Genomic DNA, 16334 nt, shown 5'->3' on the forward strand with positions numbered 1-16334 from the left:
TTCCAAAAACGATCTTCATAAACACAATGGGTGACATCATGGACACTACGTCCATATTTTTTTACAGTCTATACACACGACATACGGAAATAACAGGCGGAGTTCGCCCCCTAGTGGCAGTTGTAATGAAGTTTTAGTTTTATAGTATGGGAGAGAAGATCATTCCAGCGCAAGAGGCTTCATTCTAATATGTTTTAAATGAATGCAAATGAATGAAACAATAACAGCTATGCATATATGACAAAAATTGCCACTATTTTTTGGAGAAAACATATGAAGACTGGATTAAAATAATAACGTACACAAATTAAATTAATAATGTATTACTTATCAGTAATCAAAAGGGTTTTTTTAAGGATTCAAGTGTTACTAATAAAGTTCAAGGTAGGGTATCACATTTTGAAAAATGCAAACGGTGGCTGCCTAGCAATGAAATCACGATCCCACCCTCCAGTCAAATCGCCGTCCAAAGTCACGTCTCTTTCAAAACACATGAACACGCACAGATCAGATGGTCTTATCTCATGTCTCATTCACCAGTGAGAAAATTTTGCAGTACAAAGTGAATAACATTTCCAAAATAACCAACATAAACAACGTGTTTACATCAGAATTAGTTTAAGCACACTTTTGGTTGTGTAGATGTAGTAACTTATATTGTTACGCTAATTAATAAACGAACACAAATTTCATAAGCAACACAATGTTTCAAAGTAGAATATCTGAATCCATCTTAATACAAACATATCGCGTACCTACCTTACCAAAATAAACAGTGCAACAACCCTTTCAGACTGCAGCTGTTTGCATCTCGTGGTAAAGCAGTAAAGTTACCAATGTTAATCTGGATTTTTGCTCTTTGCTGATCCAGACTGGTTGCTGTTCTTGTTATAAAACATGTGTTTCGTTTTGTGGCTCCTGTGCAGGTTGTCAATTCAGCAGAAAAGTTTGCCATTCTTTGCCATGTTTACAGGAGGTGAGCGCACGTGAAAGCGCCGATGACGTATGGTGTCTTCGTGAACTCGCTGCGCGGTGGGCATTCAAATTACGCTTACAGATAAAAGACAAAAAAGGCAACGTCCGTTCGAACCAAAATCTATAGACGGGTTGCCGGTTTACAAACATTACAGGGTGCGCGCGCTAGCCTGGCTCCGCCCTCCTACATGCGTCCGCTTCATTTTCACTTCGCTTCAGTACTACGTCTGGAGCCATTTCTCAATGTTAAGGAAGGATCCTCAGAAGCAAGAATTTCGAGGATGCTACGTCATCGACGTCCATCGAAGGACTGTTCCAATGTCAAGGATCCTCGGAATTTCAGCCAAGGACTGAGTCCTTCGTTTGAAAAATATCCCATATACATGAAAGGATGCATATGTGTATCCTTTGCACTCTTTGCGCGCTGAAATCACCCACAATCCTATGCGCGCAGCGCCGAAAGCACACCTTTCATTGACGCAATGAATTCAGAGAACACATAAATCGAACAGGCTAGCAAGTGCACATCATTGCGTCAATGAAAGGTGTGCTTTCGGTGCTGCGTGCATAGGATAATTTCAGCACGCCAAGACCGCAAAGAATACACATATGCATCCTTCCTGTATATGGGATATTTTTCGAACGAAGGACTCAGTCCTTGGCTGAAATTCTGAGGATCCTAAACATTGGAACAGTCCTTCGACGGACGTTGATGACGTAGCATCCTCGAATTCCTCCAGGCTATGCGTGTGCATCCAGGAGGCAGAACGCCCGATTGGTGAGCTGGTCCGCTACTGCAACATCTTAATTATTGAAGCATTCTTTATTGTTTGTATATAAATAAAACTTGATTTTAGTTGGATCTGTTTTTCTGTCTTTATTTTTGCAGTGTTACTCTGATACATGTATGAATTATAATGTTAGGCTAGTAACGTAATAGTTGCATCTACTGGTATGTTAACATCAGACACCCAGCACTGGCTCTGTTGGTACTATTATCCACGCAACAACTCCTTGGCATTTTGACTTACAGACACCGCTACTAGCTTACAACACAAGGCACGTCTCTTCTTTCTGCCACTTGGTTGCGCGCGCAAACAGTGATGACGTCGCTGTGCAACCCATCTATAATTGGTTGAACATTTTTTGGTCCTACGCCTTTTACAGATGACATAAATTTCTATAAATAAATTTAAACAACTTTACATAGTGATTGCTATCAGGATGTGAGGAGACTTTTAACCAGCATAACTAAAAATGTTTCAGGATTAAATCTGTTATCTTACCTTTAAACAAAAAGGATTAATTATTTTTCACCTCACACACAGTTTGTGGTTGGAATACAATGAAATACATCACTTCCAGTCAGCATATCACATGCGGTTTAGTCGCACAAGTTCAATTTTTTTAACGGATCCAACGCTCAAAACGGATCTGAAATGTATGCATCCGCAGATGGTCGGCACCTCACGCAGCCGCTTTGCGACTCTCAATAGGAAATTAATGACTTCCGGTTTATCGGCCGTCGTTTGTCGTGTGCAGTGGAAAGGCGGCTTTAAACCCAGTTGTGAGCGATCATTTTACGTACATCTTTAGCCACCTCTCAGCCGTCTTTCCACTGCACACGACCAACGGAAACGACAGTCGGAGTTCGCCCCTAGTGGCAGTCGTACTGAAGTTTCAGTTTAATCGCATGGGAGAGAAGATCATTCCAGCGCAAGAGGCTTCATTCTAATATGTTTACCATGGTGGAATAAATATAAATAAATAAATGAACGCAAATGAATGAAACAATAAACAGCTATGCATATATGACGAAGATTGGCAATATTTTTTGGAGAAAACATATGAAGACAAGATTAAAAAAATAACAAACAAATAAAATTAATAATGTATAACTTTTCAGTAATCAAAAGGTTTTTTTTAAGGATTCAAGTTTTACTAATAAAGTTAAACCAAAAGGATTAATCATGTTCACCTCACACACAGTTTGTGATTGCAATATAATGAAATACATAACTTCCGGTCGGCATATCGCATGCGGTTTAGCCACACAAGTTCAAAATTTTTAACGGATCCAATGCTCAAAACGGACCCGATATTTACGCATCTGCAGATGGTCGGAACCTCACGCAACCCCTTTGCGACACTCCTAAAGAAATGAATGACTTCCGGCTTATCAGTTGTCGTGTGCAGTGGAAAGGCGGCTTTCCACCGCACACGACCTACGGAAACGACAGTGGAGTTCGCCCTCTAGTGGCAGTCATAATGAAGTTTCAGTTTAATCGTTTATGGGAGAGAAGCTCATTCCAGCGCAAGAGGCTTCATTCTAATATGTTTACCATGGTGGAATACATAAATGAATGCAAATAAATTAAACAATAAAAAACTATGCATATATGACATATTGCCAATATTCTTTGAGAGAACATATGAAGACAAGATTAAAATAATAACATACACAAATTACATTGATAATGTATTACTTATCAGTATTTAAAAGGTTTTTTAGGGATTCAAGTGTTACTAATAAAGTTAAACAAAAAGGATTAATAATTTTCACCTCACAAACAGTTTATGATTGGAATATAATGAAATACATCACTTCGGGTCGGCATATCGCATGCGGTTTAGTCGCACAAGTTCTAATTTTTTAACGGATCCAACCGTCAAAACAAATCTGATATTTATGCATCCGCAGATGGTCGGCAGCTCACGCAGCCCCTTTGCTGCTTGATATGACTCTACATAGGAAATGAATGACTTTCGGTTTATCGGCCGTGGTTTGTCGTGTGCAGCGGAAAGGTGGCTTTAAGGAAACCCACGTAAATGAACAACAAATGTTCATTAAGTAGCTCGTATAGAAAGCGTTCTCAAGTGCTAAGTTCAATCCAGTTTAGATGTCAAATTAAAAAGTCTAATGAATACCAAGTCAAGTCAAAGTATTTAAAAATGCATTTCCTAGCACCTGTTTCAGTATGGGTTAGCAAGTTTTGTACAGAATTGTAATTTACATTGATCATGTGATCAAATACACTGAAATTTAAACCTCTGATACCAAAGATTATAATTATAATGTGCCATTAAACAGACAGTGAAAGTTTCTACTCTGTACAATCTTAATAAGCATGTTAACACATTTCTTGAAAATGAAATCTATGAATCTGTTTAAGGAAAATAAAAGTTAAATCAGATCATTAATAGAGTCAGTATAGTAGAAATGAAAATACTCACTGTGTTTTTCTCTCTAAATGTTGTTTAGGTCCTTACAACACGAAATGGATCCTGTTAAGATAGTTTCACTTTCATCTCACACGTGAGGAGATGAAAAACATGACTTTATGGTAAATCCACAATCATGACCAGCAGGGTAAACAAACACCAGTAATATTTTTACCTGTATGTGAATAATCCAGTAAATCGAAACTTTCTGAGAAACTCAAAGTGACAGATGTAGTTTATAATCTTATATTTTGTCTTTCCTTTATCTTGTAGGCAAATCACACAACAGGAAAAACATCGCTCTCTAGAGGTAAGTAAAGATACATTAATACATATTAACACTATACACCACACATTCCTTCCTTAAAAAAATCAAGATTTTGCTCTGCTTAAATTAGCAGTTATAACAGGGGTGGGAAAACCTGATAATAGGAGGAGAGGCATAAAACGGATGATGCTTGAATTATAAAAGCATTTTATTTTTGTTTATTTATTATATATATATATATATATATATATATATATATATATATATATATATATATATATATATATATATATATATATATATATATATATATATATATATATATATATATATATACACATATATAATGAAATAAAAAATACAAAAAATAAGATTCCAAAATTAAATAATCTTCCCCAAAATTTTCCACTGACATGCCCTAAAAACACATCTCAGAATTTCATTGCCAATATACCACAAAGACCCCATAGCAGTTTATTAAAATCACTAACTTAGGGCAATATGAAATTACATTTTTTTTCACAATTTCAGTTTTATTTATTCTCAAATTCTATGTTGTCCGTTTTTATTTTTCTGAATTTAATGGTTAAATTAAATTTCAGTAATTAAAAATCATATCTTATCAATTTTATCTCTGTTTATATTTTAAACAGATTTCCTTAACGCTGTCTATGAAGTCTGTTCGAGTGTGTTTCTCTGAGCTGCCTTCATGCCGCCGCATTCATTGCCTCATAAGGCAGCGGGGCAACAAGTCAACTGCCTAAGCTTTTTGAACGCATTCACTATATTTACTTCAGTGATGGATCTACTTTTCTTAATCTTGTCCTGAAGTATACTTTCAAAGCTGTGCGGAATGCAGATGCGGGAAGAAAGTATACTGTATCTTTTTTTCTGCTGTATTCTGGGCTTTGACGAAACCTGCTTGCACTCTGATGAGGCAACGCTTGTCATTGTTTGCAACACATTACACAAAAGAAAAATAATTCTCATTTCTGTCATTTAATTTACAGATTAATAAAACCACTTTAAAAAATCTAACATTTGAAAATTAGTTATGATAAGTTTTAAAAATGATTGAATCCAAATTTTGCCAAATTCCGTGATATTCCTCATTGTACAGTAAATTCCATTTTTATGTTTGGATTCTGTAATTGCGTCTGAGTTTTCCGCATCGTGGAAACATAGGGCTCCACTTACTGTTAAAGTTGTAACCCCAGACAATGCAGATCAAAAGTGCAATTTTGTTTTTCGAGCATCCCTGCTGTTGGTTCTCAGATTGATCTTCAGAGAAAGATCTCACATGATTTGGGTCTGTTAGTGATGGGTGAAACGATAAGACATATTTAAGACATATAAGACATAAGTTAATATTAGCCTGCATGGCGTTTGCTTACATACTGTCTGTAAAACATTTGACAGAAGTTTAAAAAATGTTTCTGGTCAATACATGTTTTGTCAGTAAATTAGGTAAATTCTTGGTGAAAGATTTATTCATAAATTACCACAATGTCTCTCTTACCCATGAATGTGTGACTGAATTCACATAAACCAACGTTAACAAGCCAATGGCCAACCTGCAGCTATCCAACTTTTCAAAGTTTCACTCACAATTCACCTACAAGAGATAGACAAAAAATAATAATAAGTAATTCTGCTTTTACAAGTAAATGTGCCACAAGAACGCACACAAAATCTACCAAATGTTTTAACAGTAAATAACTATTATTTTAATGTCAGCATTGAAAGAAACATGCATACATCACCTTTAAAAACAGGATGTGTCTCTCATATCAAGCAGTCATACGCACTGCCTTGACTCCCAGCATAAGCAAGATTACATCTGAAATATATATAAAAAAACTAAACACATGTTGTACCACATTCTTGTCATAATTAATTAGTTTAATAAACTTAATGTACAATATACATGTATTAGCCTGGCTTCGCCCTCCTACGTGCTTCCGCTTAATTTTCATTTCGCTTCAGTACTACGTCTGGGTCTGCTCTGTAGAGTTTCGTTTTCTCCTGCAAAAATCTGCAGGACCAATCAGCGAACAGATGGGGGTGGCTAAGAACGATGACGTTGAGGTCGTGCGTCAGTTTGAGTTGTAGTTCAGTAATGGCATAAAAACGGATAAAAACGTGAGAAAAGCTATTCGGTCCGGTGTTGCAGAACTGACGAATATACAGAAGTTAAAGCCGGAGCAAGAACAATGTTTGCTAAGTTTTGTTTGTCTGATTATTCTTACATCTTGTTTCCCGCCGGTTTCAGTGCATGATATACGTCATGACCAAACGTTAGCGATTGCGTATGGCAAATCCTGAGTGACTCTGGGCAGATCCAATAGTTTTAAACTTCAACAGAGGACCCTCCTTAACAGAAGTAATGCTTTGCAATGGAGCGTGGCCAGACTCTCTGCACAAATGAAATGAATGTACGAGAGTCTGATTGGACCAGGCTATACATGTATATGCTTTTTAACACTTTAACAAATCATTATCCTAAATCATTGTTAAAGCAGAGTCCTCTAAATATATCATTTAAAACAGTATAAAGCTTACCTGTTATAAAGGGAATGAAGCTTACAGTATAAAGTTTACCTGTTATAAAAGATATAAAGTACAATAAGAGCACACAAAACTTTAATTTTCAAAAAGTTTTTAACAGTAAATGATGATTATTTTACTCTCTTACCTGTTTGTGTTGTTAGTCTGCAGGCGATTCAGCAGGACTGATGTTTCAGGGCTTTTACAGGTGAAAATAATCAAGAGGCAGCTTAACTCTTTTACCGCCAGCATTTTTTTTAAAAAGTTGCCAGCCAGCGCCAGGGTTTTTCATGATTTTCACAAAAGTTTAATGCCTTCCAGAAAATGCCTTCTTCAAATATATAAACATACAATATACCAAATGAAATAACAGACCCTCTGCTTTAAAAAAAACCCCGTTTCATCCTACCTTCAGTAGTTCTTTTGTAATCATGCTTTTGAATATGGGTAGGTTTCTGCAAAAAACACATTTTGAGCAAAAAGCAGAGATAATTCAATTTTTGTGACGGACTTTTCATAGAGATTCCATTCAGAGCGATTTTTAAAACAGACACAGACATGCAGCAGCTTGCCATAGGGCAATACTTTCGGTTTTAAAAAGTTGCGGAAGGGCGCCACCTAGTGGATAATAGCAGTATTGCGGAAAGACTGAAATACTCCTCATTGGCGGGGAAGCGTTTTCTCTTGATTGACGAGATATCTCGTCAGGGCCGTGCAGAGACCATTGGAGGGGCAGGTGCTCAAAGAATAAAAAGAGCACTTTGCTCGCTGACACGCAAGCACACAACTGAAACAAATAATAAAATAATACAGAATAGAAAGATGATTTTATGTCTAACGTTTTTCTTTATTTTCCTTGCAAATAGAGTGAGGCAGAAAAATCTATAGACTAAGTTTTATATCTATATATTTATGCATTTGGCAGCCACTTTTATCCAAAACGACTTACAGTGCATTTCATTTTGTGTTTGTGTGTGTCAACAGTATATGCAGTTTTGAAATTATATGATATTATATATTGCATTGTGACATTAAGATATTATTAAGTTTACAGGCTTGTGTTTTTGTTGTCATATTTAAAATATAATTCTATTCTATTCTAATCCTGTTCGAAATTTGTATACAAAGAGAGTAGCCTACATATTTTAGTTTTGAATCGTGTTTGTGTTGTGTTTTTGCACACTTTGATGCCTTGATGACAGGGCAATAAAATAATGACATTCATCTCCTTTCATTCATTACCCAACATCAGCTCCCATTGTCTTTTATTAAAGGCGAGTCCAGGAATCGTAAATTCAATGAGATACAAAAATTTATCATTCATCGGATCTTGCTCTTCCAACAAAATCCGCGTGACAGGTGGATGACATTAGAACAGCACGAGAGCGATTTGAAATCAAACTCCTCCGTATGATTTCCCGAATACTTCTCGCGGTACTTTGATGTCATGTGCGTTTCGGTTCTTGCATTGCTGCGTGAAGTTGAGCACCTCTAAAAACTCGAGACAGCTACCTGTATGAACTCCCGGCAGAGAACGTCCCTGCCTTTGCTTCATCCATTGTTTTTATATGGGAAGAATGTTTTCTTTTCAGCGTGAGAAATGCAAGGTGTGACATGTGATGGCTGAAATGCGTGTGTCTCACGCCGAATGCGTGAGACTTGAGAGACCTGTTGGCATCTAACGTTCTAGAGATGTTAATACACACAGACAGCAATAAACAAAAGCTGTGCATGCTCTCCTCACGTTGTTCTTGTAATATAATAATAATATAACAAGTATACCGCTTCGGTTCAATGCCGGCTCGAGGGGGATCCTCCCTGTACTGCGCACCGTGTCGTGCACGTGTGGGCGCTGCTAGCGCTGTGAACTAGTGATCATCCCTAAAGAGATTGTCCAATGAAAGGTCAATACGTCATCATGTGACTAATTTTATTTGCGGCTAAATTATTTTTTATTAATTTTACTAATAGTTAGATTGGGCAGGCCTTCACAAAAGGGCATTTAATTACAAAAAAATGCTCCACCGGTGCTATATGGCACTAAAAACGGTTCTTCTATGATTACGAGCAAAGAACCACTTTTGGTGCTATTTAGCACCGTTTGTTTTTAGAGTGAGGTGTAGTAATTTTCTCACCATCAGATGTGGTTGAATTGTGTTTAAAACACTGCTAAAATCAATAAACACAATTCTAACCAGGCTCCCTGGATGTTCAAAATGCTCATAAACATTATTTTGTTTATCATAAACATTATATTGGTCAGGGTCTAATGAGTGTGATACCTCACAAAGCAGATGTTTTAAAACTATTTTCTCAAGACATTTCATTACTGTAGAAGTGAGTGCGACTGGGCGCAAATCATTAAGCTCTCTACTTTTTTACATTCAAAAACATCAAAAGCAATAAGTAATAGGCTATTTTGTAACATGGATTAGTGGCTCTCTGGAGAAATGGTTCGTTTGAAGGGGCGGGTCGCATTAAAGACCTGGACGTAAACGCCCCCTGCTATGATTGGACAGCTTCATTACCCGTCATTACATGTAGGGAAATGTTTTAAAAAACATCAGAATCTAAACTGCGGCTGGTAAGACCTTATCAATAATTTTGTATATTTCTATTGTGTTTGTGAGGTTGCTCTTACATACATGTAACGTTACATATCACAGTTATATGATAAACACAGGATGTGTCTCTCATTTGGGTGTTCCACACATCTCTATGTTCCACACTTTTGCGAAATGAAACTAATGAAAGAGGCGAAGATAAGCTGCTTTAGTTTTATCAATAAAAATCTAAAGATGGCGCTGTACACTGCGTATTCAAGCTAGAAGTCAGAAAAGATGTAAAACATTGTGCTCAGTACCTCAGATTAGAGTTTACAAGTCCTGGAAAAATGATATCTTCAGAGTGCATGGAGACATTTTGTAGTGATTACAGCACAAGAATATGATTTCTTTACTCAAGTCTGGTAAAGTAGCGTAAAGCTTTTACAACAAAGTAATAAAAAGTTGATTGTAGGTTTAATGGTTTACAGTTAAGCCTGGAATACGACATGGATTGTTTAAACTCGTGTACGACAGGCATGTAGACTGTACGATGATGACACGGAAGCTTCAACGGTTGCGTCAAACGTTAGCGCAACGTCACCAGCATGTGCTCTTGGTAAACAAATACCACCGCACAGGTCGCAGTAGTAAACACACTGTGCATTTTTCATGCTGAATTTCTGACACTGTCAGAAAACTATTGTAGGCTATCTTTGGACGCAAGACCGGGAAAACGGCCCTCTTTAAACCTCTCTCACTGTACGACATAGGACCACCGATGAAAAGCCACAATCACAGAAATCGCGACGATTGTTTCACGATGGCAATCTTTCATCTGGGACAGCCAATAATCATGCAGTGTATCCCGGGCTTAAGGCATATGTTAAGAGTATGGTAAAGTCTAAAAAATTTGATGTATATAAAGAATACAATTATTTTTATTTGTAATGAATTTATTAATGCATTAAACATGTTTGGACTTAGTTTTAGTGTTTATTTTTTTGTTTTTGGACCACCCAGTGACTGGTGCCACCAAATTAAGCCCTGCGCCACCAGCTGTACAACTTGGTGGCGCCAGTGCAACCTCTTTCAATTGTTAGTCTGGAGCCCTGCCTTATGTTATGTTGGGGATGTTTTCGTTCACTATGGGTTGCTTTTGAGTCTTAATTTGGCCACAACTTCCTCTGTGTTTCAGCAAATGGAATGATTTTTGGTGAAACCTCTTTTGACTTTTGGGAAAATGCTTTGAAAATTTAGCAAAAACTCAATACACTGTGGGCAAATTCACAACCCTTTCGTTGTGTTTGTGAAAAACACCCAAGAAAACATATTTTCAATATAAAAAGTGATTGTATTCTGAAAGATTTTAACTTTTTTAAAGATTAAAATCTGTTGATTTAGGTATGGGTTGGTCACATGTGACTAACAAAAGATCAGTTGTGGGTGTTGATCAGTTAACTGGGTGTTGAAAATGTAACATTACATTTATCTTCATTTGTATTTGTTATTAGTAAATCATTGCCATCATGGGACATAGCTATATGAGGTATTATCACTGTGTCTAGGCGTGACCCAGTATGTGTAGCTGCAGTTGAAATAATGGGTGTGTCAAAAGGTGGAGGCGTGCTGCAAGAGAATGGGGCATGCAGGTTCCTCAATGGTCAAAGTTTTTTTTTATGGCAATTGCGTTGGCCAGTTAGCATTAACCAGATTCGTCGGCTGCATCCGAAAACTTAGGCAGCTGACGTGTTGCTTTGCTGCCCAATCAGGCAATGACTGAATTATATTTGAATTATAAATAACGAGCATCTTTACAGTAATCAAACACATACAAAAAAATGCAAATGTTTCACTAGAAATGCTATCAATAGTTTTTCACAGTAAATATTAAACTTAAAGGGGTGGTTTTCCGGACAGGGATTAGTTTAAGCCAGGACTAGGCCGTAATTTAATTAGGAAATATGACTTGTTTGAACAAACATGCCTTAGCAAAAACATTACTATAAGGGCACTGATGTATTTTAACATATGTCAGTTCAAGTTGTTTTCAGTTTGGGCAGCTTTTACATTTATTTAGGACTAGTCTAATCCCTGTCAGGGAAACTGCCTCAAAGAGTCAGATAGAAGATTACTTACATTTTGCCAGAATATCACGTGAAATAATTTAGAATTTAATTTGTAATCTGGGTATCTCGTGCAAAATGCCCTTTAATTTTAGAATTTCAGATTCCTATCTGTGATTGCAGATGTCTTATGTAAAATACACTTTATATTCATATGTTATAATATTAGATACTTTTGGCTGGTAGTGTATGTTTTAATGCTTAATTAATAGTTCAGCGCTAGTTATTCATATCTCACATTTAAGCTTTACTTTATAAACTCACTGTATACACTATATTCTCCATGCTCATGACGTTCATGACATACCTTTAACAATTCATAAAAGACTTTACTTTCTGGCCATCTGGGATTTTGGTATTCAGAAAAGGAGTTAGTGAAGGAAAAAGAAAACATTCCCCACGTCATCATTATATCCTTGCATTATTAACTTTTATATTGCTTTTAATCATCATTAATATATCCTTGCATATTAACATTTATGTTGTTTCTAATCATCAGTATTATAAAGCGTACAAAGCAGCTATGAGTATTAATATTTAGCATTTTACCATTAAAATTAGTTGTAGTTATTATTAATAGTCTAATTTGCTGTGCATGATCAAAGCTTACATATGAATCTACTGCGTAGGGCTTATAACGTTTTACCTTTAGAGGTCACTGTGCTGTGCTGTGTGTGTGTGTGTGTGTGTGTGTGTGTTTCACTTGTTGAGTTACAGAAAGTCAGCTCGGCCAGTGGAGGTGAGAACATAAACAGGATGCCAGAGCTATATTGTGCAAGCTACAACACCTATATGTGCATCAGGGACTTTCAAAAGCAAAAGTGAAAGTATGACGTCTGAGGAGACCCACCCCAACTCAACTCACATAAATATTTTAGGGTCGAGGGATAGGCGAAAGTTGCAGCTTGACTGTCGGCAAACTAGCATTGATTTTGTGTAGTGACAGGGAAAGCTGTGACCCAGAGCTCTGTAATACTTCAATTGCAGGGCTTTTTTGTGCAATTGAACAAACCTTAAATAAAAAAAATCAGCTGTAGTTTGCAGGGCATTTCAGATTAGGGCGAAACACTACATACACTCAGTCACTATATAAAAAGAAAACATGAATATCACTACTTTTAAATAATCTTTTATTAATTATTTATTAATTGTAAATCGTATTAATTGTAGCATTTGCTAATGTACAAGGGTATATTACACAATAACAAAATTCACGCTCACTGAAGATAAACAGTCAGTGATGAAATAAGGATAATAAACAATAATGTGTATATTTTATTAACATTAAAGGTATAAAAGTGATTTAGTCAAAAGCAGTGAGAGATTAATTGTTTGATTAACATTAGTGACAGATAGAAGCAAAATTAGGTAACTTCCCTTTTAAGCCCAAAGTCCGGATCCAAAATTTGCAAAAGCAACTGCAAGAACCGACAGGTGGATGACATCAAAGTAAAGCAAAACCATTTCTGAAGCAGTCTTCTGTTATGATTTCTCAAACTGCTCTCACGGTATTTGGATGTCATCTGCCTCTTGGTTCTTATGGCGCCACATGAAGTGTACTCACGAGTTTAACAAACCCTTGTATCAGCCAATGGTTAGATCAACATAGCAGTCAAAAACGGGACGCGAGTAATCACAAACGAGAGAAATCATTTACCTACAAAATACAGGACACCTATACTGTGTAAAGACACGTAAGTTACCTAGCTGTTTGATTTTCCTATCCCACGAACTGAAAGGCTTGCCAATCTTCATCATTTCGCTAAGCCAAGTCAATCTCCTTTGGTTTTTTACACCTTTATCGATCTCCAAAACATCGGAGCCTTCCTGCATTATAAGTTTGTCCATGCTAGCTGAAATAAAGATTTACCTCAGCTTAACGTGTTACAGCCAGAAAACCCGGAGTGGATCCGGTGCGTAGTGATTACAGAACGCTTACTGTGGGTTTACACCAGATGCGAGTTCAACGATTTGCTTGAGTAGATTACATACAAAGTCAATGCAAAGACGCGATTAGACCTGTCCTCGCGTGGAGCGATGCGAATGACGCGATATGGGCGGCGCGTTTGCCGTGAAAACATGCGCTATTCGCCTTAAAACACGTCTTTGCCCAAGTTGAAAATATTCAACTCGAGCGAAAAATTTGCATGATGCAAAGTTAAATCCCGCGAGTAATCTAGAGCGAGCAACGCGATGTGATTGCACGGTTCGCATTTAGTGTAAACCCACAGTTACAGTGGAGAGAGGAACGTGATTTTGCTCCACTCCAGGCTTTGATCACATCCCACATAAAACGGTGAATGCATGTCGTTTTTATGAAAAGTGAATTTAATAATTTTGCAATTGACGGAAATCCATCTAAAGACAGGGAACTTTAATCCATGTGCTTTGTATGATGTGGTACACTCTAAAAAAACAAACGGTGCTATATAGAACCAAAACTGTTGATTTGAATCGTAACCATAGAAGAACCGTTTTTAGTGCCATATAGCACCGGTGAAGCACCGGTGAAGCACCTGTGTAGAACCATATAGGGGCCATATAGAACCACTATAGCACCACATTTGTTTCTACATAGCACTATATGGTTCTACACAGGTGCTTCACCGGTGCTATATGGCACTAAAAACGGTTCTTCTATGATTACGAGCAAAGAACCACTTTTGGTGCTATATAGCACCGTTTGTTTTTAGAGTATACTTTAGAGTGGACAAACTCTATCATATGAAAATTGACAGTCGAATGGTGGCTAGAATGTCTCCAGGTTCAAAGGTCAATACGGAATGGATTAATCTGCATTATTTTTTTTAACGCGTTATTTTTTCTAAGATTAATTAATTGAAATTAACGTGTTATTTTGACAGCCCTAGTACAAATACAAACTTTTTGTAAAGTGTTACAGAAATTTGTATTTTATATTATTCAGTACACATAAACAAATAATTTAGGGTTTGTTGTTCACAGTCATAGCTCTTATACATTATGAATATGAACCCTGAACAACAAACTCAAATCAAACTCCTGTACAATTCAACCTACAAATCTTATTAAAGGTAGAAAAGTGATTTAGTTAAGAGCAGTGAGAGATTTTCTCTCAATGCTGTTTGATTAACATGAGCGACAGACAGGAGCAAAATTAGGTAACTTCTCCTTACGACCAAAGTCCAGATCTAATATACTGTTATACATGCGTTTTCTCTTATAGCGGTTTACTTTCTCTTAAGACCTATATTGTCGTGTTTATGAGGACATTTGCAAAAGACAGGAATTTTGACGTATATGTGTATTTAAGGCTAATACAGCGGCAAAAATACTTACAAGCTCAATGTAGCGGATGAGCGGCTTGTACGATCCTCTCTAACAGAAACAGCACGCGCATACTGTAGCACTGTTGATTGTGTTTCAACGGCTTAAAATCACTTAATTTAAAACTGCGGCGCACAGCAATGTGACGTGGGTGCGTAACCTCAAATGAGCAAATACTACGAGTTAAGTGTGTGCGCTCAATCTGCACGGACTGCTGAACTCCGACTCACTCAGGTCCTGTTGCATCGTATATATTTTTAAACTATGCTAGATTTAGTTAAAACACGGATACACAAATATTAAGCAAAAAAATTTTTAATACCATGTCAAATTCCGTCTGTTTTATCTTTTACTACCTTTCAAGGGCCTTAAATTGGTAGATTCTTTTTACTACCTTTTACTACCACGCGGACACCCTGCACAGTCATTTCCACCACACGGTCCTCTGTGGTGAAAATGACAGCATATGGTGGAAATTACTAGAGCCCGACCGATTTATCGTTTTGCCGATTTTATCGGCCGATATGAGCATGTCGCAGATATATCTGTATCGGCGTATAAGCCGCAGATATGAAGCCGATATGAACGTTCATTACAGAAAACATTAAATGCTTTTGAAAGATGCAAGTACTTGTTTGTCCAGCAGAGCGCGCCCTACTGGTTGCTAATGGCGACTCAGGTCACTCACTGTAGTGACATCAGCCAATCCCCCACCCCCTTCACTTCAGTCAGTCAGTCTCTCAGTTCAGGTGGCGGCAGTCACGCGGTTTCTTCACAACATTTTACAGCTGGTCTTAAGACGCGCTTTGGTCGATTGGATTATAAGTGGGCGAGAGAGACACATTCCCGTTTAGTTTTGGTGTTTTTAATCCGTCTCTTTTGTCCACTTGCGAGTTGTTTAAAACACCAGCGGGAGAAAGGACGCGTATAAACTGACGCGCAGTCTGTGGGAGTACAGCTGCTTGTGCTGTTACCAAACATTCTCATTTCAAAGCAATTGATTAAATAAGCTCGCGCAACTTTACACCCTCGCTAAATAAAAGAGGCGGAGAGCAGACGCTTTAGTTTGATAAAAGTTTAAAGTCCCAGCAGAACACTGTGGGTTTGCATCATACAAACGTTGTGCAGTACATTAAACCTACGCCTCCATCCGTATGGTGTCGGGAAGTCAAGCATTGTCGTCTGAACGGTAAGTTTCTAATTATTTTGTGAAGTACATAACTTAATGTAAAGCTAATAAACAATGACTTTATAAGTTTCCATTTTTTAAAATAAGCCCAATATAACATCATTCTCGTCAAAACTGACAATGATTTAAGTTATATGTATTTTGTTTTGTTTGTGTTT

At 37.2% G+C, this 16334-nt stretch overlaps 1 protein-coding gene and 1 long non-coding RNA gene across 2 annotated transcripts in view; one reads left to right on the forward strand and one right to left on the reverse strand.

Annotated features, from left to right (window-relative positions):
* Positions 1–4497, reverse strand: part of LOC129422195 (NLR family CARD domain-containing protein 3-like) — a 113332-nt gene extending 108835 nt beyond the window's left edge. The window contains exon 1 of the mRNA XM_073854085.1: positions 4210–4497. The gene's annotated coding sequence lies outside the window, so the exon portion shown is untranslated. The remainder of the gene's footprint in view (positions 1–4209) is intronic.
* The window catches only part of LOC141350026 (uncharacterized), a 413142-nt gene that overhangs the window by 327919 nt on the left and 68889 nt on the right, over positions 1–16334 (forward strand). The window lies entirely within an intron of this gene.

Source organism: Misgurnus anguillicaudatus, chromosome 16 (assembly GCF_027580225.2).
Source record: "Misgurnus anguillicaudatus chromosome 16, ASM2758022v2, whole genome shotgun sequence".
In the NCBI taxonomy this organism is placed as follows: domain Eukaryota; kingdom Metazoa; phylum Chordata; class Actinopteri; order Cypriniformes; family Cobitidae; genus Misgurnus; species Misgurnus anguillicaudatus.